The sequence below is a fragment of the Sus scrofa genome, chromosome 1 (assembly GCF_000003025.6).
Source record: "Sus scrofa isolate TJ Tabasco breed Duroc chromosome 1, Sscrofa11.1, whole genome shotgun sequence".
Taxonomy (NCBI): Eukaryota; Metazoa; Chordata; class Mammalia; order Artiodactyla; family Suidae; genus Sus; species Sus scrofa.
The window spans coordinates 241,859,538-241,883,429 of NC_010443.5; the positions used below are offsets into that span (position 1 = coordinate 241,859,538).

Genomic DNA, 23,892 nt, shown 5'->3' on the forward strand with positions numbered 1-23,892 from the left:
TGTTTACTGAGAAGTATATTCTAAATTTAATTGCTTTTTATATGCTAATGAGAAAAATGAGGCAAGATCAATTTGGCTGTATTAAATAGATAACTATTATATAAGAAACACTGTCCTAATAAGCATGCCACTAGTAAGACAGCTGTGTTTAAGGGGCCCAAAGCAAGAACACTGTCTCTGACCCAATAATCTCTCCTCCCTGAAGGCTGTAAAGGAGGCATTAACATTTCTATTAATATGCAGTATGAAGGGAAAGACAGGTTGTTTATTTGAATTGTTAGCAAGCTCCACTAGTCTGACAAATTGTTTCTCTTCATGTCAGCCCTGGGCAGAAACAAGATCCTCCTGAGGAAAACATCTTTATATGTCAAATGCTATAGTGCTTTAGTAAAATAAAGACAAGAAGCTCTAAACCAAGAAGGGAGGAGGGGAGTTCTTTAATTTTTTAATTTAGACTTGTAATTTAAAATTTTTTCTTTAAGAAACGACAAAAACCTACACAGAAATTATGAACAGAAGATAGTCATGGAAAATTTAGCCTCTAATGACGGAATATTTAGAAACATATGTAAACATGTAAACATAAACTTATGAAATATTTTACAAATTGGTCATTCTCTTCAGTTCATTAGCTCATTTTCCTGCCAAGAAAACTGAGAAGTATCTCCAATCATCTTCCACAATTCATTAGATGATTCCTTCTGCTTGCATTTATTGAACCAAATATTAACTATTTTAGTCTGAGATATGTTTACTGATATCATCTTACATAAAAGCATAAAAGGTACATCAGTGAAAAGGTGAATATTGCATTTAAATTCATTTTAAAAAAAAAAGTGAAAGGGTAGCTTAAAAAAAATTTTTTTAACAACTACACCTGTCTGGCCCGGGGTCAAATTGGAGCTGTAGCTGGGGCCTATGCCACAGTCACAACACTGGATCCAAGCCATATCTGTGGCCTATGCCACAGCGTTTAGCAATGCTAGATCCTTAACCCACTGAATGAGGCTAGGGCTCAAACCTGCATCCTCATGGAGAGAGACAACATGGTCTTTAACCCTCTGAGCCACAACCGGAACTCCTTTTTAAAATTTAATATATCTTTTATTGAAGTGTAGTAGATTTACCATGTGTTAATATATGCTGTATAGCAAAGTGATTCAGTTATATATACATATACACCTTTTTTAATATTCTTTTCCACTACAGCTTATCATAGGGTATTAAATATAACTCTCTGTGCTACAGAGCAGGATCTTGTTGTTTAGCCATTCTATGTATAATAGTTTACAACTGCTAACGCCAAACTTCCACTCTATCCTCCCTGCAACCTCTCCCCACCTTGGCAACCAAAAGTCTGTTCTCTATATACATGAATCTGTTTCTGTTTCATAGATAAGTTCATTTGTGTCATATTTTAGATTCTACACATTGGTGATATCATTAGTATTTGACTCTCTCTTTCTGACTTACTTTCACTTAGTATGATTATCTTTAGTTCCATCCATGTTGCTGCAGGTGGCATTGTTGTGTTCTTTTTTATGGCTGAGTAATATTCCATTGTATATACATACCACATATTTTTATCCATTCATCTCTTGATGGACATTTAGGTTGTTTCCTAATTTCTTGGTTATTGTAAATAGTGCTGCTATGAACACAGGGGTGCATGTATCTTTTTGAATTAGAGTTTTCCCTGGATATATGCCCAGAAATGGGATTTCTAGATCATGTGGCAATTCTATTTTTAGTTTTCTGAAGGACCTCCATAGTTTCCACAGAGGCTGCACTGACTTATATTCCCACTAAGGCATAAAAAGGTTCCCTTTCTCCTCTCTAGCAGCTGTTATCTGTAAACTTTTTAATGAGGGTCATTCTGACCAAGATGAGGTGCTACCTCATTGTGGTTTGACCTGTATTTCTCTAATACTAAGCCATGTTGAATATCTTTACATGTACCTATTGGCTATCTGCAGTGAAAGGCTAGCTTTAACTAGGAGCTTCATGAGACCCACAGACATAGAGAACAAATCAATGGTTACCAGTTGGGGGGCCCAATATAGAGGTCAGGGAGTGAGAGGTATAAACTACTGGGTGTAAGCTAAGCTTAAGGGTGTCCTGTACAACACATGGAATATAGCCAATATTTTGTAAGTACTGTACATGGAAAGCAACCTTTTAAAACTGCATAAAATTTTTTTGATTTAATAAATAAATAGCTTCTCCAGCAAGTAAAGAATATTTTCTTCCATTAGATGGTTTTTAAGCATTGAGATGTCTTTGGGAACTTAAAAAGCTTTCCTTTCCTTTAATTTCCCTGTACCATCCATGATCACCTAATGGGCTAGTGATACCAGTGCACTAGCTGTATTTCCATAGCATTTTTAAAGCCATCCAGTAGTCAGGTGCTTTTCCAAAATATGCTCCTACAATTTTTCTGCTTCCTTCTCCTTGCATACATGGTCTCCTCTACCTGGAGTATCCTTTTCTCCACTACTGAATAAATAATCCTTCAAGGAATGATCTCTCTTACAAGATGCTTTGTCTGTTTTCTTGGTAGAAAATTACTTTTCTTTCCCAAAAGCCCAACCTACTCCATGGGGATAGAAAAATGAAAAATATAATTTAGGGAAATGGGGATTATTGCAAAATAAAAATTCTCTGTAGATTAGCTATCAATTTGAGACAAGATATAATGAAAAGTGAGTTACATGATAAAACAAAGTATTTTAGAAATAAATCTTGGCAAGATTTCTTTATTACACACTCTCAATGTTAGGTCAAACTCTGTTATAATATTAACATATAAACATGCTAAAATACTAACACATACAAAATTCTCTGGCACTCATCACTAAGCCCTGGTGCTATTCATCTTTCAAAAAAAAAAAAACATTAACTGAACAATATACGTACCCAACAGGATCTTCTTCAGAAGTATGAACTAACATCAATAATAACACATATTAGATGAATTATTCAAGCTCTCAGCACAATTTTTTAAATAAATAAACACATTTTCCTAAAATATTAAGACCACTAGAGTGGTTACCACTCAAATATACTCTTAATGGGGATTACTATGACACTCTCTGAATCAGTATCTCCCTTCAATCCAATGTGCCCAAGGAGTCCAAACTAATCTTCTTGAATGCTGCTTTACATATACCCATTCGTCTACCCCACAAAAACTCCAAGTGGTTTTTTGTTTGTTTGTTTTTTATTGTCTACATCATAAAAGCCTAACTCTTAGCCTGCATTTAGGACCTTTCACAAACTAGCCCACACTTGCCTTCCTAAATCACACTGCGCTGTTCTCCATTCACATTCTATACTCCAAGTAATATAAACGATAGTTAGAGTGACTATACATTCTAGTTGGCCATACACTCTAGCTTGCTTGAGAGAAACCCAGCTTATGCCTGTTGCCCTGGAATATTATTAATAGCAACCATCTCCTTCAAAAGGGTCCCGGTTTGGACAATAAATTATATTTATGTTCACCCTATTTACAGGAGACTCTTGGCCACTGAGAGGAACTGTAACAAGCTCTTCAAAAATCCTAAATTATGAATAAGCCTATAATGTCCTCCCATATAACATGCAGGAAGATGAGAATGGAATGAGAATGAAGAGAAGGAGAGAAGAATAAAGATGGACCAAGGTAAGCTACATCAATCACTAGCCTTGTCAATGACTTGAAATATTAGGCTTTTAACAAGGGAATAAAATCAGTAACTCAGAAAAATTATACGACCCTTCAAAAATCGCTCTCAAATTGTCCAAATCTGCTAAGTTATAAAGTCAAGAATGCGAAGGGTCTTCAGTACTGGCAATTCCTAAAATGTGTCATAATGGTCTCCTGCTTTCATAGTTTGCTCATGCAATTTCCTCTGCTGGAAACAACTAGGAAAACCCATCTAGTTTTTTTTTTTTAAACTTATTATTCAATGAATTTATTACATTTATAGTTATACAATGAGCATCATAATCCAATTTTATAGGATTTCCATCCTACAACCCCCGCACATCGCCCCACCCCCCAAACTGTCTCCTTTGGAAATCACAGGTTTTTCAAAGTCTGTGAGTCAGTATCTGTTCTGCAAAGAAGTTCATTCTGTCCTTTTTTCAGATTCCACATGTCAGTGATAGCATTTGATGTTGGTGTCTCATTGTCTGACTGACTTCACTTAGCATGATAATTTCTAGGTCCATCCATGTTGCTAAAAATGCCAGTATTTTGTTCTTTTTCATGGCTGAGTAATATTCCATTGTGTATATATGTACCACCTATTCTTGATCCACTCTTCTGTTGATGGACACTGAGGTTGTTTCCAGGTCTTGGCTATTGAAAAGAGTGCTGCTGTGAACATTGGAGTACATGTGTCTTTGCAAGTCATGGTTTTCTCTGGATAGATGCCCAGGAGTGGGACTGCTGGATCAAATGGGAGTTCTGTTTCTAGTTTTCTGAGGCATCTCCGTACTGTTTTTCACAGTGGTTGCACCATTTTACAATCCCACCAACAGTGTACTAGGGTTCCCTTTTCTCCACACCCTCTCCAGCACTTATTGTTTGTAAACTTTTTGATGATGGCCATTCTGGCTGGTGTAAGGTGGTACCTCATAGTGGTTTTGATTTGCATTTCTCTAATGATGAGTGATGTTGAACATCTTTTCATGTGTTTTTTGGCCATCTGTATGTCTTCTTTGGAGAACTGTCTGTTTAGATCTTCTGCCCATTTTTTGATGGGTTTGTTTGTTTTTTTGGTATTAAGTGGTAGGAGGTGTTTATACATTTTGGAGATTAATCCCTTGTCAGTTGATTCACTTGCAAAGATTTTCTCCCATTCCGTGAGTTGTCTTTTCATTTTGTTTAGGGTTTCCGTTGCTGTGCAGAAACTTTTAATTAGGTCCCATTTGCTTATTTCTGTTTTAACTGTCATTACTCTAAGAGGTGGATCTGAGAAGATGCTGCTGTCGTTTATGTCAGAGAGGGTTTGGCCTATGTTTTCCTGTAAGAGTTTGATAGTGTCTGGTCTTATATCTAGGTCTTTAATCCATTTTGAGTTTATTTTTGTGTATGGTGTTAGGGAGTGTTCTAATTTCATTCTTTTACGTGTGGCTGTCCAGTTTTCCCAGCACCACTTATTGAACAGGCTGTCTTTTCTCCATTGTATAGTCCTGCCTCCTTTGTCATAGATCAGGTGGCTGTAGGTGCATGGAAAACCCATCTAGTTTTGAAGACCCAATTCAAATTCTATCTTTTCTGTGAAGCCTGTCCTGATGGTCCCAGGCAATAGTGATTAATTTCTCTTTCCCCTGAACCCCTAGAACACTTTCTCAGGGTGTTAACATACTAATTTTCACATAGATGATTTCTGTTATCTTAGCTCCTGCAGGAGGCTGAGTGCCTTGAAAGTAGAGAGTGTACCTTATTCAATCTGTACTCAACATATCACTTACCACAGTGCCCTCCTAGTACACAATGAGCACTCAAATACGTACTAAGTGAATGAATGGGTAGATTATGTTAATACACTAAGAATTTAGAGGGAGGGTGTTGCAAGTGAGAAAAGGGAGATGGGGGTCCAGAAATGGGAAGAGTCAACAAATATTTTTAACATGTTTAAGAAAATAAGATTTTCAAATAGGAATGAGGTCTATATTAAAAAAAAAATTTTAATAATGTAATGGTGAAAAGCACAATACTAGGTGATGATTCATAGACTCAGATTTAGAAGGAATCTCAGAAGTGATCTTGATCTTCCCATCCACTGCAGAAACCCTGTTGTATTACTGTTTAAGAGCTGTCATGAACCCCTAGTAATACCTTCTTCCAGTGTCTCCATCTGTTCCCTAGCATGGCTCCCAGGCACTTTAGCACACAGAGTACCCTCACTTTAAAATGACTATGTTAGGAGTTTCTGTTGTGGCTCATCGGGTTAAAAACCCATCATAGTGTCTGTGAGGATACAGGTTTGACTCTGGCCTGGCTCAGTAGGTTAAGGATCTGGTGTTGCTGCAAGTTGAGGCATAAGTCACAGATGCCATGTGGAACCACTGTTGCCATGGCCATGGCATGGGCCTGCAGCTGCAATTCCGATTTGACCCCTAGCCTGGGAACATCCATATGCTGAAAGTGCAGCTATAAAAAGAAAACAAACAAACAAAAAACATACACAAAAAATAAGATAAAAAATAAAATAGCTGTGTTACATTAGTGGATTAAAAATCCAATACATCTTGTATTGTCCAATTTTAAAGTTGTTAATTCAGTCATGAAAATAAAAGATTTGGGACTTTCAGAACCAGAAGCTAATAAAGTATCAAGCAGAAGAGGTTATTAAATATTATTTCTGTTAGCAAGATTTATAATCACAAAGCATTTCCATGACTTGCTTTAGGTATTTTATTAGAATATCTAAGCAAATGAGTTTAGAAAACAGAAAATATTTCCAGAGATTCTATTTTAAAGCTCAATACCAGAGTTTCCTGGTGACCTAGTGGTTAAGGATCCAGCATTGTCACTGCTGTGTCTTGGGTCACTGCTGTGGCATAGGTTTGATCCCTGGCCTAGGAACTTCCATATGCTGTGACAGCTGCCATAAAATTATAAAATAAGAAAGTAAGCTCAATAATTTAAAACCTTGCATTCAAACAGTGGTCTCTGAACAAGCAGCACTGGCATCACCTGGGAGTTTTTAAGAAAGGTAGAATATCAGGCGCTGCCCCAGATCTTTGAAACAGAACCTCCATTTTGATAAGATTCCCCAAGTGATTCCTCTGCACATTCAAGTTTAAGAAGCACTGCCTTAGAGAACAAAACTTTTGAACCTACAAACAAGTATGCAATTTTTTTTTTTTTTTTTTTTTTTGTCTTTTGCCCTTTCTAGGGCTGCTCCTGCAGTATATGAAGGTTCCCAGGCTAGGGGTCCAATTGGAGCTGTAGCCGCCAGCCTACACCAGAGCCACAGCAATGCGGGATCTGAGCCACATCTGCAACCTAAACCACAGCTCACAGCTACGCTAGATCCTTAACCCACTGAGCAAGGTCAGGGATCGAACCTGCAATATCATGGTTCCTAGTCAGATTTGTTAACCACTGCACCACGATGGGAATTCCAAGCATATAAATTCATTTTAAACTTTGTACAGTGTTTTTTGTTCTCAAATATGAACACAAGAACAAGTAAGACTCATTCATGAGAATTCTGTATTGACATACAAATTACAGTGATTTTAGAAAAATGAGAATCTAAAATCACATTAGAAATCTATATCAATGCTAATTTTTAAAAGTATACTGCCTTCTGCCTGAATACATATTTCTACATGAAAATTATTAGCATAAAATAGAAGCCTCAATAGAGGACTTTCGGAGTTCCCGTCGTGGCGCAGTGGTTAACGAATCCGACCAAGAACCATGAGGTTGCGGGTTCGGTCCCTGCTCTTGCTCAGTGGGTTAACGATCCGGCGTTGCCGTGAGCTGTGGTGTAGGTTGCAGACGCGGCTCAGATCCCGCGTTGCTGTGGCCCTGGCATAGGCTAGTGGCTACAGCTCCGATTCGACCCCTAGCCTGGGAACCTCCATATGCCGCGGGAGCGGCCCAAAGAAATAGCAAAAAGCCAAAAAAAAAAAAAAAAAAAAATAGAGGACTTTACTTTCCTATGGCATTACTGTTTTCAACTGCCATTACATCTGCTAGGCATTCTGCAGTAATAGTTTATAGTGTATTTTTGCTAAATCTTTCACTTACCTGCCCTTCACAAACTATGTCTCTCCTATAACAAGAAATAAGTAATATACCAGGCAACAACTCCCTTCCATTTCTAATCCAGATTGACAAATCAGCCTCCCACCTGAAGTCCCAATGTCATGGTATCCAGACTGCTTCTCCTCCCTGGAGCCACTTCTCCTCGCACTCTCAGTTTCACATTAAGCTGGCAGGCAACAGAAGCATAGAGGTTTGCAGTTAGCTGCATGGAGCTAGGAGATAGGAAGGTCCCCAGAGGAAAGAAGCTGAGGCTGACAGGCACTATAAGAGCCTTGAAGCTGAGTATCAATCAAGGCATATCTCACTGTTAGTATTCCCAGAAGCATTATAATGAACTAGAAGTTCAAAGAGAGGGGAAAAATAGGACTAAGTATAGAATAACACTGGAAAGCAACTTTAACCCTTAAACTTCTCAGTGATACAAGATTCCCATAATGCTAGTTCAACCCATTTTGGACAAGTCCAAACCAATCTACTCTTGTAAAGAAACACTGTAACAGTCACAATTCTCTTCATTAAATAAGTCAAAATATGGTAGGTGCAGACATGTCTGGGAAAAATTCTTTGCCAAAAATAATTCAAATTTAAATAACATAATCCCTAAAATCAAATTCTGCCACTAAAAAAAAAAGAGTTGTTATAATTTATACTTTTTCTTACATATTTGTTGTTTGATCATGCATAGATATTTATTAAAAATTGACATCATCTGTGTTTTGTTCTTTACTGTATCCTAAAAATGGTATGACCAATTTACCTGGAATAGGCAATGCACTTCTTTGACCTTCAGGGAAGAATGCTCTTATTATAATAAGCTCGTATAGAACTGGGAATGAGCTTCTCAATGTACGGAAAGGATTTTTCTCTTAAAACTGCCACACACTGCCTCTTTAAAATCCAGGCTGCTAGCAATTAAAGTACTAACAAAGCGTAGGAACTAGGAAAAAATTGGAGATGACAACAGTTTCCTTCTTTTTCTGTGCACACTCTGGGACCCAGGGTTAAGAGTGTGGTGGATTTATGAGACAATGTTCCATTCATCACTATCTCCTGATTAGTATCTAGCACGGGATGTTTTTAAGTAACAGTCCAGAACAAATAACCATACATATAGGCCAAAAGAAAATTATGACTGCCCTCCTTGTGCTACATGTACTTCTTTCCCAGGATGCTTGAAGAAAGTTCCCTTAAGAGAGTCTACAAACAGTTGGCTCAGGCATTCTTTTGTCAGGTCACTCATTCATTCCACAAATCTTTCACCGAGTTATCTCTTACATGCTAGGCACTGTACTAGGCACTGGGGAAAGAGGGAAGGGATAATGTTATAGAGATTTATACGACATCTGGCAAGATCCTCAAATTTAATTTCACTTTCATATTTAAAAGAGAGAAAAGATTCTCTTAAATATTTTCATTTAAGAGTCAACATAATTCCTACAAAGTCATTATCTATTCTCAAAAAAACAACTGCTGGGCACTGAACAAGGAGAATTATACAGTATGCAATACTCCCTTTTTGCCTAGGCTTTCAAGAAGTCTTCAGTTAATCTTGATGTGGAACAAGTGCATTTGACACTGTCATTGAACAATCTTAGTATCACTAAAAGTGGGACAACCACATATTACTGCTTCTTTTTTTCTTTATTCCTGTTTTCTTAGGATATAACTGACATACAACACAGTATGAGTTTAAAAGGTATAGCATAATCATTGGACATAGACACTCATGAAATGATTACCACAATAAGTTTAATAAACAAACATCCATCATCTCACGCAGATGCAAAATAAAAGAAAAAGAAAATATATTTTTTCCTTGTGATGAGAATTCTTAGGATTTACTCTCATGGCAACTTTCACATATAACACACAGCAGTGTTAATTATATATTGATGTTTCTTGATAGGATGCAATAGGAAATTAAAAGCACCACTTATGAAATAATCTTAACCCCAAAAAACTAAACCTGACCTCAATCCAATCAACCCCAAAAACTAGTGTATAGGAAACAATGAATAGAGAGGAACATGTAAAATGACACTATGAGGATGAAAGCAGCTATGTAAAAAAAAAAAAAAAAAAAATTTACAGGAAAAATGACAGTCTATCTTTGCTTGGGCCCCCACCAGAAGTGGATACTGAGACAAGATGATAAGGTATAAGCAGTTTATTTGGAAGAAAAGATAAGGACCCATAGAGAAATGAGGAAGTAGGATAGGAAAGACAGCCAACAAACAATATAATAAGGTGAACCAAATACCAATGTTTTCACTTATGTAATTTAAATTCTTTAACTCTTATTTACCAGCTTCTGCTGGTGGCATATACTATTTCTATAATACAGAATATGAATACGAAGACAACCATTTCTACATATGTCAAAGAATGTTTTTATTTCACTATTAAACATGTGAACTTGACTTTTATTAGTGAGTCAACAGCCTTCAATGAAAAATTGTTCTTTGGTGAAATCTTTCGTTTCTTATTTTCTATATTCATTTAGTACTAGAATGAACTCAGACTGTCTACTATTGAGCATTACGTTTCAGGGTAAATTATTTTCATTAACAAATCCAAGAATGATTACATTATTATATAGGTATAATGTATTAATCCACTGCTTAATTAAAAATGTTACCTTCATAACTGTATTCTTATTTCTAACCAAACCAATTGTAAATGTCAGTCAGAAGTAGTCCTTGAAAGGCCCTATACCTAAACTAATTAATCATTAGAAGAAAGATTCCTTAATGCTGCCTCATATGCCACATACTGTTTTGTTGGTGATGGTGGTGGTTTTTTATGTGGGGGGGGGTTGCTTTTTAGGAAACAGTGAGCAAAGAAATACAAGAGTTAAGGATTAAGCAAGCAAAGATGCAAAATACAGTAACTGAAATAAAAAATTCATTAGAAGCAACCAACAGCAGAATACAGGAGGCAGAAGAATGAATAAGCGATACAGAGGAAAGACTAGTGGAAATCACTGATGTGGAACAGAAAGAAAAAATGATTGAAAAGAAATGAAGACAGTCTAAGAGAACTCTGGGACAATGTTAAATGCACCAACATCTATATTATAGGGGTGCCAGAAGGAGAAGAGAGAAAGGGACAGAAAAAATATCCAAAGAGATAATAGCCAAAAACGTCACTAATATGGGAAAGGAATCACTTACTCAAACTTAGGAAGCTCAACCAGTACCACATAAAATAAACCCAAGGAGGAATGCCCCAGGACGCATATTAATCAAACTGACCAAAACTAAAGACAGAGAAAATACTGAAAGGAGCTAGGGAAAAGAAACAAATAACATACAAGGGAACCCTGATAAGGATATCAGCAGATTTTTCAGCAGAAACTCTATAGGCAAGAAGGGAGTAGCACGATATACTTAAAGTGATGAAAGGAAAAAATCTCCAGCCAAGATTACTTTACCCAGCAAGGCTCTTGTTCAGATTTGAAGGAGAAATTAAAAGCTTTACAGATAAGCAAAAGTGAAGAGAATTCAGCAGCGCTAAACCAGTTTACGACAAATACTAAAGGAACTTCTCTAGGCGGAAAAGAAAAGTAAATGAAATAGAAACAAAGAAATTAAAAGATCAATGAAACTAAATGCTGGTTCTTGGAAAAGATCAACAAAATTGATAAACCCTTAGCCAGACTCATCAAGAAAAAAAGAGTCAAATCAATAAAAAGGAGAAGTTACAACGGACATCACAAAAATACAAAAGATCATAAGAGACTACCACAAGCAACTATATGCCAATAAAATGGAAAACCTAGAAGAAATGGACAAATTCTTAGAAAAGTACAATCTTCCAGGACTAAACCAAGACAAAATAGAAAAGATGAACAGACCAATCACAAGTACTGAAATTGAAAGTGATTAAAAAACTTACAACAAACAAAAGTCCAGGACCAGATGGCTTCACAGGAGAATTCTATCAAACATTTAGAGAAGAGCTAACCCCACCCTTGTGAAACTACTCCAAAAAATTGCCTAGGAAGGAACACTCCCAAACTCATTCTATGAGGTCACCATTACCTTGATACCAAAACCAAAGATACCACAAAAAAAGAAAATTACAGTCCAATATCACTGATGAACATGGATTCAAAGATCCTCAACAAAATAGTAGCAAACTAATTCCAACAATAATATTAAAGGGATTGTACATCATGATCAAGTGGGATTTATTCCATGGATGCAAGGATTCTTCAATATCCGCAAATCAATCAATGATACAACACACTAACAAACTGAACAGTAAAAAACCTATGATCCTCTCAATAGATGCAGAAAAAGCCTTTGACAAAATCCAACACCCATTTCCGATTAAAAACCCTTAAGAAAGTGCGCAAAGAGGGAAACTACCTCAACATGATAAAGGCCATATATGACAAACCCACAACCAATATCATTCTCAATGGTGAAAATGAGAATGGTGGCAGCACTATACATAATAGCCAAGACATGGAAGCAACCTAAATGCCCATTGACAGAGGAGTGGATAAAGAAGATGTCATACATATACACAAGGTAATATTATTCAGCCGTTGAAAGGAAAGAAATAACGGCATTTGCAGCAACATGGATGGACCTAGAAATTATCATGTTAAGTGAAGTTAGTCAGACAGTGAGACAACGTCATATGCTATCACATACATGTGGAATCTTAAAGGATGCAATGAACTTCTTTTTTTTTTTTTTGGTCTTTTTGCCATTTCTTGGGTGGGCTGCTTCTGCGGCATATGGAGGTTCCCAGGCTAGGGGTCGAATCGGAGCTGTAGCCACCAGCCTACGCCAGAGCCACAGCAACACGGGATCCGAGTCACGTCTGCAACCTACACCACAGCTCACAACAACACCGGATCCTTAACCCACTGAGCAAGGCCAGGGATCGAACCCGCAACCTCATGGTTCCTAGTCAGATTCGTTAACCACTGAGCCACGACAGGAAATCTGCAATGAACTTCTCTGCAGAACAGATACTGACTCACAGACTTTGAAAAACTTATGGTTTCGAAGGAGAAAGGTTGGGGGTGTGTGGATGGGCTGGGGTTTGGGATGGAAATGCTATAAAATTGGGTTGTGATGATCATTGTACAACTATAAATATAATAAAATTCACTGAGTTAAAAATGTTAGCTAAAAAGAAATTACATAATTACTAAAAATTAATAAAAAATAATTCTCCTTTCCCCCACCATCAAAAAGGAAATGACCATGGTTTGTTAAAAGGAAATCTGAATTTAGGAATCTCTTTTTTGCCTCTTTGTCTCCCTTTTCTTAACTGACATGAGACAATGGTAAAGAAAGAAGGAAAAGGCATTGGCATAATTAGGAGTTACTAACATCAGAAATGAAAGAGGGAGCATCACTACAGGTTTCATGGACATTTAAAGAATAAGCAAAGAATACCAAGAGCAAATGACCACAAATATGGTAACATAGATGAAATGGACCAATTCCTCGAATGATACAATCTGCCAAAGCTCACACAAGAAGAAATAGACTCGCTAAACAGACCTATACCTATTAAAGAAATTGAATCAATTAATTAACAACCTTTTAAAACAAACCCAGATTCGGATGGGTTCATTGGCAAATTTTACCAAACATTTATTTGGTAAATGACTGTCTACCATGTCTTTCAGAAAACAGAAGCAGAGGGACTACTTTCTAATACACTCGATGAGGCCAGCATTACCTTAATACCAAAACTAATCAGAGACATCACAATGAAACTACAAACCAGTATCTTTCGTGAACATAGGTGTAAAAATTCTCCCAACAAAAGTTATTAGCAAATCAAATCTAATAATGAATAGAATAATATACTATGATAAAGTGGGATTTATCCCAGGTGTGCAAGGCCATTTCAACATTTGAAAATCATTTAATGTAATCAATCACATCAACAGATTAAAGAAGAAAAGTGATATGATCATATCAATATATGCCAAAAAAGCATTTAACAAAATTCAACACCTATTCATGAAAAAAACTCTCAGTAAACTAGGAATAGAGGGGAACTTCTGCAATTTGTTAACGAACACACAAAAACCTACAGCTAACATCATACTTAATGGTGGGAAACTTAAAGCATTCCCACTAATGCCACTTACAAGGCAAGGATATCTTCTCACATCATTTTTTTTTCACGATCATACTGGATATCCTAGCTAACGCAGTAAGACAAGATAGGGAAATAAAACATATATAGACTGGGAGGGAAAAAAATAAAACTGTCTTTGTTTGCAGATGACATAATGATCTATACAAAATTCAAAAGAAATGACAAACTGCTGGAAAAAATAAACAATTACAGTAAGGTTTCAGAATACAATGTTAATATACAAAAGGCAATTGCTTTCCTAAATAGCAGCAATAAACAAGTTAAATATGAAATTCAGAATTTAACTGGCACCCCCAAAATGAAATATTTAGTATAAATCTAACAAAATATACAAGAATCTATATGAGGAAAACTACAAAATTCTGATGAACTAAATCAAAAAAGAACTAAATACATGGGAGTTATTCCATGTTCATGTATAGGAAAACTCGAAGTTGTCAAGAGGTCAATTCTTCCCAACTTGATCCATAGAGTCAATGCGAACCCAGTCAAATTCCCAGCAAGTTATTTTGTGGATATTGAGAAACTAATTCTGAAGTTTATATGGAAAGGCAAAAGATCTAGAATAGCCAACACAACACTGAAGAACAAGAACAAAATTGGAAGACTAAAAATGCTAACTTTAAGACTCGCTATAATGCCACAGCAATTAAGACAGTGTGGTACTGGCAAAAGATCAATGAAAATACACAAACAGGTCAATGGAAAAGAACAGACAGTCCAGAGACAGACCCAGATAAACAGAACCAACTGATCTTTGACTAAGGGTCAAAGGCAATACAATGGAGAAAAGACAGCCTTTTCAACAATAGTGCTGTAGTAAACTGGTCATGTAAAAAAAAAAAAAAAAAAAAAGGAATCTAGGCACAGATTATACAGCTTTCGCAAAAACCAACTCAAAACAGATCAGTGACCTAAATGTACAACCCAAAACTATAAAACTCCTAGAACACAGGAGAAACGCTAAATGACCATAACCTTAGGTATGACGATGACCCTTTTTTTTTTTTTCCCCCTTTTTAGGGCTGTACCCACAGCATATGGAGGTTCCCAGGCTAGGGGTCCAATCAAAGCTACAGCTCCCGGCCTACACCACAGCCACAGCAATATCAGACCCAAGCTGTGTCTGTGACCTACACCACAGCTCATGGCAATGCCAGATCCTTAACCCACTGAGCAAGGCCAGGGATCGAACCCACAACCTCAGGGATTTGTTTCGGTTGCACCACAACAGCAACTCCAATGATGATTTTTAAGATACAACACCAAAGAATGAACTGATATGCTGGACTTCACTAAAATTAAAATTTTCTGGGAGTTCTGGTCATGGCGCAGTGGTTAACGAATCCGACTAGGAACCATGAGGTTGCGGGTTCGATCCCGGCCCTTGCTCAGTGGGTTAAAGATCCGGTGTTGCCGTGAGCTGTGGTGTAGTTTGCAGACGCGGCTCGGATCCCGCGTTGCTGTGGCTCTGGCGTAGGCTGGTGGCTACAGCTCTGATTCGACCCCTAGCCTGGGAACCTCCATATGCTGCAGGAGCGACCCAAGAAATAGCAAAAAGACAAAAATAAATAAATTAATTAATTAAATAAATAATTAAAATTTTCTGAGCAGCCCTCCTGCAAGGTCCTGAAGATGACCCGGCTCTGCCTCTCTGCAGCCCTTCTCCTCCTCCTGGGCACCCTGGCGGCCAGCACCAGGGCAGGTGAAGAAAGGAGCCTGGTCTGAGCCACATCACCTGCCTTCTGCCTGGAGCCTCCCTACATGGGTCTCTGCAGGGCCCTGTTCATCAAGTATTCTACAACGCCAGCTCCGGGCTCTGTGAGACCTCTGCTTACAGCGGGTGCAGAGGCAAGCCGAACAACTTCATAAATGAGGAGGGATGCCTCTGTACCTGTGGTGGCTGTGACACGGCCCAGGGAAAGCGGGGCAACTGTGCTTCCTGAGATGCTGAAGTCCTACAAGGCCCCACAGGGCTGGGCTGTGGCTGCCTTTGGAAAGGGCTGACCCTCCTCCTCTGCCCCCTTCTCAAACATACCCTCTCAACAGAACTCTGCCTCTTTCCTCACTGCATTCTCACCATCACCCCCCATTCACCATGACTGCACTCCTTGGAGGTGAGCACAATGGCATTTCTCGCATCCCATTCTGAGGGGTAGTAGTGGCAGAGGCCTTTTCCCTAAAGAAGTCCCTTTCTCCACGCTGATGTTGCCTATTTCTCTGTCAGTGGCTTTGACCTCTGGCCTTATATTTAATAAATTCATTTTCTAATTGAAAAAATAAAATTAAAATTTTCTGCTCTGCAAAAAAATTTATTTTAGTTTACTTTCTTAGAAAAATTTTAGTTTGCATTTGCCAATGAGGTATAGATTTTATACTGTTTTATTCTATTCGTTTATTTCCCTAGTACCCAGTATGTGCTTAATACATAGACTATACAATGTTTGTTTAATGAACAAAAAGATTAACCAAGTAACTTTAAAATTCTTGCATTTTTAGACATTCTATAATTCTTTGAGACCTCAAAAGAAGCCCAGACTTAAAGCTGGAAGAGGACATGAATGACATTTATCTTGTTAGAATAGAAGGCAATTTCTGAAATCTTTGCTTGGGGACTAGAACTCAAATTATGTCAGGGAAAGGATCACTTTTAAATAGAAAAAACAGAATTCATTATACAGTAATAATTCTAGATAACTCCTACCCCAAAAAGACTTGAGAAGAATAACTGTCCCGCCTTAGTACAAACTAGCAAGTTAAAAAGGTGACGAATCAATTCACAATCAAATTAAGAGAAGGAATTTTTAAAAATACTGTACTTGCCACTGGATTCTATTTAAAAAGAAAGAAAAGAGCAAGTTTTAATTGGCTGAAGTTTACATTCTCTATCATTGCAGGAATGAATATAATTTTGCTATGTATCGTGAGTAAAATGAAAGCAGCAGTGCAAATGAACATTTTTTAAGTAATTCAAAGAAATAAAGTTTTCAGCTAAATGGCACTCTCTCAATAGTCCACAAAATAAGTACTTTATAATTCTGAATTTTGTTTTCAACATTACGACATATAAAGAGAGCACTGAAAAACAGGTCTAAACTGCAAAGATTACTCAGCTATAAATTATTAGCATTTTTATTTAACTTCTTATCATTACCTTGGTCAACTCCTCAATTCCCATCTGCCTCTCTGGCTTCTACTTTATTAGGTCAAAATAGTACTTATTTAGAATTATAAAGTTGAAGGGGGTACTAGTTTGTTTGATTGAATACTACCCACCGCCTCCTACCTCATGCAGGACTCTCTTTGACAGCATCCCTGGCAGAATGGCCACTTAGCCTCCAACTCAACGCTAGCTATGACAGAGAGCTTATGGATAAACCAATCCACTTTGCAGTGGAAAGTTTACCCTACTGGGCAGATCTACTTACCTTTCCCTTCTACACATTCATCACAATTCTATCACGTTCAGCTCACCAGGAACATATCCACCTACTCTCCCACCAAGCTCACACAAGTCCTGAGATGAGAACCTATGGGGGTGGAAGCAATGAACGAGGTCGGGCCTGCAGGGAATTCAATCAAAGGCACATTCTATCCTTCAAGAGAGTTATGATCATGTATGAAAAGTTAGCACAAGATATATGATATAAGGCTTACATAAAAATTTAGAGAGCAGAAAAAAAGGAGAGAGTACTGTACAAGTTAGATGAGCAGAGTATTTTCTATGGATGAAATAAATGAAGAGGAAGCCTGCCTATAGAAGTTCATGTAGTGATGTACTGGGAGATGAAGATGGAAGGTTAATCAGTTTGGGGCCAGAATGTTAAGGGAAAAAAAACAAGGTGTTAGGAGAGTAAGTCCCCTGAAAACCGGATAGGGGGACTGAGATACCCTGTTGCACAAAGTAAGAAGACACAGGAGATTTCTCAGTAAGGGAGGAGCACTAATCTTTAAGCTTAAAATTATTATGCTCCTCCCTCTGCTGGGAAGAAGTTAAGACTATACAGCTAAGAGAGTGAAATGGAATACAAGGAAAGGAAACAAGGGCCTGGACTGGGGTGTGGGAGACTTGGGGAAACTGTCAAAGATAAATGGGTTATGATGACAAACTAATGGGCTGCAAAATTCCATGAGCCAAGGCCATAAACCTAGGTGACTGGGGGAACTGAAAGGGGAGTAAGACTATTGGAGAGAAAGAATTTCTGTGCAGTCACTGATCTACTTCAATGTCAGTAGCTACATGCCTTGCCCAATGAGAAAACAGCTGACTAAGATGAAGTCCCTCCTTACTAACTAGCAGGAAGGGTTTGGAAATTGTATTTGACTACTTTTCACACCAGGACTAAAACACCAAGAAAGTGAGCCCAAGGCACCAACTTAATACTAACAAACTTCCAAGCTACTCCAATCTTCAGAGAGGCAAGAGGTAAAGCTATGAGTTAAAATGACAGGATATGATGGGAAGAGAGAAAAGAAGCTCTTAGACAATACATGAGAGAATATCTACATTTAGCTCCTTTCTCTCCTATCACTTAAATGTAGGCTTTTTCCCTTTCCCCAACCAGTGAGGGGGAGGAGGAACAGAGAGAGGAACAAATAGAGAGAGGAACAGAAAGAACCATTGGAGCATAAAAGAAGCCCCAGAGGAAACACTATTTCAAGAAGAAACGGGGTAGTTAACAGTATGAAATGCTCTAAGGGCTATGAGTGAAAGACTTAGGAAAGCATAGTCTAATTCATAACTAGGAGGCTACCGTGACCTAGGGAACACATCACAATCGTCATTTTTAAATCACATTTGGTAGTCTCCAAAAAGGCAGCTCCGCTACTTACAAACTTTCAGCCTAAAAGCTTAAAATGTGTTTTCACGGATGAAAATAAAACAAAACCACACAGACTCTGCCTGCCACCAACAGATGAAATTAGCCATCCCTTGTATGATGTGTCATTCTGGATTTACGAACTAGGCCATTAACAAACATCATTTCAGGACCTAAACAGAAAGAACAATGCTTCTTTATGTTTTTTAATGATTTCCAGAAAAAAAAAAAAGGGACACACTAGCACACATCTGGCTTATATGAACGGTACTGACTTTTACGTACCTAAAATGATTTACTGATATGAATTACCCCCAGTATTGACAATGGGATAATAAACTTTTGATAGTCATGCAAGTGTCCTATACTTCTCTTAGAAGAAAATGTGTCCAGAAGACATCCTTGTTTCTTCCTTACACTGAAAATCATTTATAAATAACCTAAATAAAAACGCATTTTAAGCCTTTAAGAAAATATCTTCTATCCCATCCTTAGGGGATATTTACTAACATAATACTTGAAAGTCATAGTCCAAAAAGTAGTATACTCTTGGAAAACCATCTCATGTAGGAATATAGACAAACTCTCTGCTAACTTCCTCATATATCACAACCTATTTATATAATAAACAGCTAAAGCTGATCCAGGGAATTCAGTACTACTGTACCTATAAGTACCCCCCAAATAAAGTAACCTAAGAAAGACTTTCACTAAGGCATCAAAACACAACACTTTACGTAGTTAGCTACTTCAGTTATGTCTAGCCAGGTGGTTTCTCTTGTCTTGTGCGTCAAATGAGAAAACAAAGACTGAAAATCTGATTATTTTGCTACAGAATATTGGATACCTCTCAGAATTAAAAGCTATTTCTTGAGCACTCATCTTATTATATACCTTAAACCAGTCAAAAAAACACTGTATATTCAGGTGGTATTTATAACTTAGTGTTGTAGAATGGAAAATAAAATTACTCTCCTCTCCTAACCAAGTACCCATCTTCCTCATGTAGATGTATTCATGAGATAAGAAATGGAAAACCATATGAGAGCTTTTCTTGATCCAAGCTGAAACTGAGTTCCTTATAAACTACCTTATATGCCAACAGGTTCTTACCAAATACCTTAACTGTAGTATCTAAGTTCAAAAAGATCTGTGATATCCTCAGTTTTCATCAAATCTACAAGCAGGTTTAGCTTAAAGACAAAAACTTACTAAAAGTAGTAGATACTACACATGTTTATGTGTAAATAACTTCATACCCCACTGGAAGCAAAATTTAAGGAATAACAGTGATATATGTAAGTTAGGCTTATAGGAGCAAATGAAACTATAACCAGTAATTTGAAATCTTCCACACTTACACAAACAGGATTTTATTTCTGCATCTTTTCAGTGACAAAACTCTGCTATAATAATCTTCTCTTCCGTTACTAGAGAAAAGATTACCTATTTCTAAAGAACCGTCATCATTTCCCAGATATCTAGTCAATTACAACCCAGTCAGGGATGTATTTTTTTGAATGATTTTGTGTGTACAAAGTAAGAGGAATGATGCCTTTCTGTGTGGAGCAAATGATACCTTTCAAAAGCAGCAGAGCATAAAGCATGCTTCCCACTTTGATTTATACCACTTACAGGAATTTATTTGCTTTTGTATTAAAAGAAGAAATGCATATCAAGGTAGATTTTTATTTCTGTCAATCATAGTTACATTTGTCACTATTTTGATAAGACTATGTCATAATTTACCAGGGGAAAGAGACAAGTTGATAAGCACTTTAAGAAACCACTAATATTTAGAATTCGATTTTTAAAATAAAAAGCCTCATCCATTTACTCATTTCAGAAGGTCGAAAGGTAGCACAAACACAGAAAGACAGTCAGCACAGGCACAATCCTCCTCCAAGGTACTGTCTCGTTTTATAACGACTCTATCTACTTGACAAGCTTTCCTTCTCCATTTATTACCTTACAAAACAAAACTCTCTGTTACATGCCAGACCTGCAAAGCCCTTCATATACACTATATTTTACAACCTTACAAAATAATTATCTCCACTTTCAAAATAGGAAATTTGAGGGTCAGAAAGATAAAGGAATTTGCTTAGTATCACACAGCTACAAAGAGGTAAAGCCAAGAATGAACTAGGACTTTCTAGCTTCAAAGTCATTCTACTTCTAGTACTGTCAATAATCCTGGAAATTCAGACTCTAGAACTATTTCCATAATGCATCAACTCTCCCTGAAAGGAATGTACTCCACTGCATACCTAGGCTCCCGGGGAAAGAATCCAAGTAACAAACATATGTTTGAAGCACACAAGAATATTTCAGTGTATTGACATAGTTATTTACTATTTACAAACATGTATCTCTTTTACGTCATCATAGCAACTCTTGAAGCTGAGGTAGGAATTACATTATCTCTGTTTTATAAATGAGGAAAATGAAAGTTTGCAGTATGTAACATATAGTAAATGCAAACATGTGCTAAGTGATTAAGACTCAAATAAGCTAAATGACTTGTGCAAACTAGTGGTGGTACAGGGTTCAAACCCAGGTCTCCTTCAATCCTAAAAACCATGGTCTATACAACAAAATATAACTGTTTCCATAAAATATTTTCATCAATATATACTGAATTTAACTGCAAAACTAAGTACAGTTATAAAACAGGCAGATAATTTATTCACATAATGGTCACATTTTTAAGCTGTTTCTGTTAGTATAATACAGAAACATAATAGTACAACCGTCAGTATCAGAAGACCACAGGGGCTGGAGGCCAGTCATGCTAGCCCTTTATCCCAGGGAACGCAATTTTAATACGACAGGATGAACTATTTTAAAGTTACCCCAAACAGCAAATGTATTCAGTCATTCGTTTCACTCACTGATTCCTTCATCTAAACAACATTTGTTGACACCTACTACGTCGCAGACATAAGGAAAGTTTAAGTGCTAACAATATACTATGAACACATTCACAAACATTCTTGTTTTGTCTTCCCAGAACTCTTCACAAGAGGGCTGTATCCTCATTTGATAGGTGAGGAAAGGGAAGCTCAGAAAGGTTCAATAACTTTCTAAAGTGGTCAAGGTGGGTGCCTTTTCCAAGTTCTATGAGTACAAGCACACTGACACACATGGGCCTCTTCTCCTCTTCCCACGTAACCAGAGGTCTACCACTCTACAGCAGAACCAAACAAGAGTAAACCCAACCCTAGGGAGTTCAAAACATACATTGTACTGTTAAAAGTCCTTTCAAACATGCATACACACACAAAAAAACTCCTAGAAAGATATACATTAAAATGTTATCAGTGGTAGGGTTATGTACATTTTTTTTCTGCATTATGCTTTTCTGTAACATGAAACGTATACTGCTTTCAGGAATCAAAAAAATATTGCAGAAAATCTTTTGTGTTAACATTTTAAGTTGTTAGAAATGCAGGTTGTGACCCACCCTTTCACACACAGATGTTTTGAATTTAGCAAAACTGGGGGCACACTGGGATAAACAGGCAAAGGTACTCCCAGCAAAGCTAAGTAGACCAAGGGCTGAGGAGATTAATACTACAACCCTACCTCATTGGGTCTGATCCACATTATTTTAAAAATAAAGCACAAAATAGGAAACAAGAAAAAAAGAAAATATCAGCAAACAATGTACACAGTAATAAGTACGCTTTTGCAAAATGTGTTTTAGCTACATGACTTTATCTTCTAACAGGCTGCACCTTCTTCACAGCATGACAACCACACTGCCCTTCTTGCTGCTTGCACCTGGGACACTCTCACATTAGGGACTTTGCGCTGGCTGATGCCCCTGCCTGGAAGGCTCTTACCTCCCCCCACCCCACTCCACCCCAACCCCAAGAAATCCAAACAACTGACTCCCTCAACTAGTTCAAGGCTCACCTTCCCAGTGATGCTTACAAACTCCCACTCCCCTGTGCATTCCTGATCCTCCTTACCCTAGCTCTACCTTTTCTTTTTTCCATACACTCAACGAAATTATTATTGAACACTTAACCTGTGTAAGGCATTGTACCAGGAATTAAGATCTAAGAATAAGAAGGTGTGACACCTTTCTACCATTTTTTGATCCACAAAACTCACAAAGGCATGCAAATACCTACGAGTCAGATGTAAAAGCTGTAATACTCAGAAATCAATAGACAAGATAACAAAGATGAAAAGGAGCGGATCTAAGGGAGAAGCCCAAATTTCTGACTCCTAAATATTCTCCTAAAAGTTTTCTCTTTGGCTGATACACTTTCAAGTTATTATTATGGGGAAAAAACTTCACATTACTTCTGGAAGGTACTCAAAGACCAGAGCACAGGCACAATTAAATAATAAACTGAATTATTTCTGAAACAAATAAGTAGAACATGATTTGAAATGTAGCACAGATTTTACAGTTCTAAAGCAAAGTCAGGATATCTGAAATTGTTCATTCAAAGATTAAACAAAGAGTCAAATATTTTACAGCACTGTGACACTTTTTAAAAAAAGATTTTTATTTTTCTATTATAGTTGATTTACAATGTTCTGTCAATTTCTGCTATACAGCAAAGTGACTGAGTCATACATACACGTATACATTCTTTTTCTCACATTATCCTCCATCATGTTCCATCACAAGTGACTAGATATAGTACCCCGTGCCATACAGCAGGACCTCACTGCTTATCCACTCCAAATGCCATAGTTTGCATCTGCTAACCTCAAACACTCAGTCCATCCCACACCCTCAGCTTCCCCCTTGGCAACCACATGTCTGTTCTCCAAGTCCATGAGTTTGTTTCTTTTCTGTAGATAGGCTCATTTGTGCCATATATTAGATTCCAGATATATCATATGGTATTTGTCTTTCTCTGACTTATTTCACTTAGTATGAGAGGTCCTAGTTTCATCCATGTTGTTGCAACTGGCATTATTTTGTTCTTTTTTATGGCCGAGTAGTATTCCATTGTGTATATACACCACATCTTCTTAATCCATTCATCTGTCGAAGGACGTTGAGGTTGTTTCCATGTTTTGTCTATTGTGAATAGTGCCGCAATGAACATGGGGTGCATGTATCTTTTTCAATGAAAGTTTTGTCCAGATATATGTCCAGGAGTGGGATTGCTGGGTCATATGGTAATTCTA

General features: G+C 37.3%; 1 protein-coding gene and 1 pseudogene across 1 annotated transcript in view; one reads left to right on the top strand and one right to left on the bottom strand.

Annotated features, from left to right (window-relative positions):
* ERP44 (endoplasmic reticulum protein 44) overlaps nucleotides 1-23,892 on the bottom strand; it is a 108,632-nt gene that overhangs the window by 70,737 nt on the left and 14,003 nt on the right.
* LOC110255972 lies at nucleotides 15,448-15,970 on the top strand (annotated as a pseudogene).